Source organism: Strongylocentrotus purpuratus, unplaced genomic scaffold (assembly GCF_000002235.5).
Source record: "Strongylocentrotus purpuratus isolate Spur 01 unplaced genomic scaffold, Spur_5.0 spur5_scaffold_20, whole genome shotgun sequence".
Taxonomy (NCBI): Eukaryota; Metazoa; Echinodermata; class Echinoidea; order Camarodonta; family Strongylocentrotidae; genus Strongylocentrotus; species Strongylocentrotus purpuratus.
Genome location: NW_022145606.1, coordinates 6,575,367 through 6,580,415, shown reverse-complemented (window position 1 = coordinate 6,580,415; position 5,049 = coordinate 6,575,367).

Here is a 5,049-nt window from a genome sequence, read left to right as displayed (position 1 = left end):
ATTATTGATTGATTAAAGAAACCACTGAAATATGAGCCCTCTTTCGACTTGAAAAGACAGCCAAGTAATAGAATATACCGTGTTAGCTGCATACCTTGGTATGTAGCTGAATGTACGATGGCAGCGTTCTTACCCGGTTCTTACAAGCCATGTCAAAGCTCCAACTGATTCCATTATTTGTTTGGTAATGCTGCATTTTCCATCAAAATAAAACCACTATATCCGAAATTCAGAATGAGGCAGCAGATCAAACAGTTCGAATAACACCGATAAAAAAAATGAGAAACAAGTTAGTGAAGAGAAAACGACAAAACAGGCACTGAAAAAGTGTGCATTGTTATGGGCCATTGTCTGCTTATGCTTTAATTTCATAACTTTGGTTGATAACCGTTGCCGCTGCCGCTTTACCATCCCGTTAATTCGACGCCCTGACAACATGTTTGCCGTTGTCCATACTTCCAGATTAATAAAAAAAAAAAAAAAAAAAAAAAAAAATCCCTGATTTATTTTCTTCTTTTCTTTTGTGTAAATTACGCAGTTGTACAAAGTCTAATACAATAACAAGATTGTTGGACATCCTTATGCTACACATCGGAAGTCAAAGATACCTTTCTGCGAAATTCACTTAGGCGTAATAAATTATGAGCGATACTATACCCTTAAGCAATATGTTTGGCCCCACGCGAACAGAAGTCACCATGCAGTATTGTGTTTTTATTTAATAATATATACTCAGTACTCATAGATGAAATATGGAATCTTCATCTTACTTTAAAACACAAGATACTCTAATTGATTGGAAGTTCTCTTTCTGTCACTTCTCTTTTGTTATCCAGACTTTTGGTTTCAACAAAGTCTGCACAGGCTATCCGTGTTGCTCACTGGTTATATGGGGACCTGGATGGACGGAGGGGGGGGGGGGGGGGGGGGGGGGGGGGTCGTCACATTTCCGTCCAGTTGCATTGAATATACATAATTCATAACTATATTCTTGCCAATTTTGAAAGGCTTTGTTTTACACTTTCAGAAGAAGGCATTAAAAAAATAAAGTCCCCACTTTCAGAACAGTACAATACTTTTTCATATAAATTCAAGTTCAAGTTCAGTATTTATTTAATTCCATAGTAAAAAACACTAACATCAAAATTTTACTTTTACATAAATATTATTAATATGATACAATATTGACAGTAAAAACAAACAAATAGGAATTAGGTTGCTGTATAAAAACCATAGAGGGTTTGTCTGGACAGCCACCAGAAAAAAAACTAGTATAGGAATCATACAAAATGATATATGGTATTTGAATAAACAATAACAAAAAAACAAAAAAACAAAACAAAGTAGAACATAAGCAAAAACAAAAACATACATGTAGACCGCACAACCCTAAACAGATTTGCACTGTGGAGTAAGTGAGTGTTTTTACGATGTAAGATTATTAGAAAAAAGATATAATTTAAGCTTTCTTTTAAATGAGTTCAAACTATTAATAGAAGTAATATCTGACGGTAAAGAATTAAAGCCTAAGACAATCATGAACTAACTATCCGGACAGAACATCAATCATATGACAGAAACGATGGGTGTAAGAAGAAAAGGAACAAGCCTACACCTGATCAGATGATGTGGGCTCATATTATTTACTGACCTCTAATTGCAAAATTGTCTAAGGAAGAGTTAAGTAAATTAACTATTCATCTTGTTTGTCAGTGAATCATTAAAAGAACACAAACAGTATATGTAGGTCACTTTAAGAACGAACTTCACTAACGGGAATCGGAAAGCAATTGGAAAACCTTCGCATCCTTAAATCCCGTCTGTACCAGTTTGGTCAGGGGGATTAAACCTCCCTGCAAGGTCACTGACAGGTGGTTATCTCATCAAATCAGCTCTCAATTAACATAAGAAAAATAAGATCATAGGGAACCAACAGGCACCGATTAGGCATTGTTTGCTATATAGAGGGCGCAGGAAGATACAAGTAGTGCAGTGTGGCTTTAAATATGCAGATGTATCCTGAACCAGCCAAAAGGCGATATACGGGTACGTATCACAGCAGCTATTTACCACCGAGTATTACCGTCTACCCATTTAGTCAATTCGATTATCGTGTCTTGAACACGTGTTCAGCCTCGTAGTGGTAGGGCCAATTAGACTGTCCTCTACCTCTATCACTCTGGCCCTAATTCAATTACATGGATCTATTCCCTTATGTTCGTCTTCCTCATCCCTCCATCCATACAGGCCTTGACTATCATGGTATGACTGAAGGTACCAAGTCCCACATGCTTCAAATGTTAAATTCTATTTGAAACATGTAAACACTTGAAATTAATTTCAAATATACATATAATAGTTAGCAACTTAATTATTAATACCTCTCATGAATTTGATTTTGTTTAAACGTAACTCATGAATTAAAGATGAACTGGTTGAATTAGGGAATTTGATAAATACGTTGTCACATTCTCAAGAATCATAAATGGGGACAAATCAATTATTCACTTAATTAAAAGAATGCAAAACTTGGTAAGGTAATTAATAATTTAATTGTTAATTGTTCATCAATTTGTTTTTATATAACTGTAAAACGTATTAAAAATGTTAACATTGCCATTTAACAAGGTGTTCTACACAATCATTATCATTTTTATTCTTGCACCTTAAATCCCAGGACACAAGGCTGCACACATCATTTATATCTTATTTCCTAGTATTCAATCGCACCTGGGTGTAGAATATTAGCCGAAGCGAGAAGATCTTCTCCCCTGTTATTTTCTTTTATTTTCTAATCACCGGCTCTGGCACCCACCTACCGGCATGGATTTAATCACCATGAGCATTACAATTATTCATAGGAAGAAAGTCACATTATCCTGGTTATCCTCGTCTATTCTTGTTCTCCCAATACGTCAGTACGCCCAGCTCATTTAAACCTGGAAGCGATGCCTTGTTAACTACACCCCCTTCCATGTAATATATAGCTGTTTGTCTTGTATAGCGCCATTCTAATGGACTCATGTACATACCCTAAAATATCTCACTACCGCGTAAAAGAAAAAGATTTGGGAATCAGAAGTTTAAGATTATCATTTATTATTAAACACTATCTCAACGGCAATGTATATTTAGGTTTCTGACGTTAGGTTCTCTTATCTTATTTATTTTAAGTTTCAATTATCAACCAGGAAGCTGTCCCATACATTAATGTAGTTTCCTCTGACAACATTCAATATTCAGTGTTTTCTTTTGTACCATTTTATTTGTAATCATTATAAATCGCTCAATCAAAAGTAGACTCACTCTCTTTGAAATACAATTATATCATCCATTATAATATAAACCAGTAATGAATGAAAAACATGTTGTTGTGTAGAATACTGTTTGGAAGTTAGGCGCAAAGTGTATCTCTTCGCTAATTTCCTTCGGGACGATTGTTCTAAAAAAGAATACAGTAGATGTAAATGTTATGGAGCAGGTGATCTGTTTCTGGAGTGATAGATTGATTCTGTTAGAGAAGTTGAACACAAGCGAAGAAGGTTTCGATTTCGCTGCAGATTCATCAGGTGCATTATGGGTATTTAGTGCTCTTAGCGAAGCGATATGACGCAATCAAAAACAAACTATGTTAGTAGAGATGTCGTAATAGGTGAGGTAATAGGTGAGGTAATTGGGTATACCTGGTAAGATTATTCCTTGAAATGGACTGTGTGCTGATAACGGATGCCGGAGCTAAAGCTAGGGTAATGTTTATGTAAAGCGCACTAATATGTCTTAGGACAGGAATTGCAGTGGTACATATTTTAAAAAATTATAATTTGTATTCTCTGTGTACTTCCTTCTTTGCATTTTGTGTTAATCAGAACGAATACAAATTAAGCAATGGCCCTTATATTCAATATTGTTTTATGACTGCTATGCAGGAGTTACACAGTCAGCATGCCAATGACGATAAAATAATCAATAATCAATTATCAAAAACATAAATCTGCTGGGTGAATTCGGCGCTGGCTGCTGACCACAAAAATATGATTAACCCTCACCGCATCCACCGGGCGGATCCTCTTCCAGTACCCAATCCGCCGGGGAACTATAACCAGCGGAACAACCGCTCTAAGGATGCATTTGAAGATGAATTTCCAGCTAAATACGACTATACAGCACCCAAAGAGCCGCGGGATAAACCAAGATGGTATGCATTTACGAGGATTGATCTGAATGAGGCCATAACGCTAATGATTATTCTGTGCCAGCTATGGTTGTATCGCCGATGCCAGCTGATGGTTGATGAATGTTAAAGAGAAGGTTGAGTTCTGGGAAGAGATGAAAAATGAGTTGTGAGCGTTATCATTGTATGATGCAAGTGTGGAAGAACATCAGATAAAACATCTTCTCTGTAAAGCATGGCTCTTCAAATGCCTTAATATTCTAAATATGGAATGTAACATCATGAAAATCGGGACGGATCTTTTCGCCACGTGTTCGTTTAGTCCCATAAACATCTTTCTGTGTACAGTGCTTGTAACTTTACAAAGACTGGGCCAAATTTCTTATCATTTTGATGATTCCAGAACCTTGCAATACACATCTCGTAACCGGAAGCTCCCGTGTTCAATGAAACCGAGTCGATGCGCTAGTGCCCTTTGGTAAGGCATTATTCCTCATTACCAAGTCCATCGGAGAGGACTTAACCATGCTTTCTTAGCAGTCAGGTAAAACATACCGTTAAACTAAACGTCTATACTGTCACTGAAAGAGGAGGCTATATAGTCAGACAATAGGAACAGATGTACATTCGAAGTAAAACAAATATCAAATTAGGCTCAAAATAAAAAATACTATTAGGTCTACTTGACACCCTGTAATTCAGAATAGAGAATGATTTCCCCCTACTTAGCGGGTACAATCCCGGATGGGAGGTTGCTATTATCACCACCTCAATTATCACGTGATATCCAATGTTGAAACAAAATGGGTGCAGACAGTAATGTGAACAGATAAGAACCTGTTAAAACATAATATTAATTCTTATCACATTTTTATGAT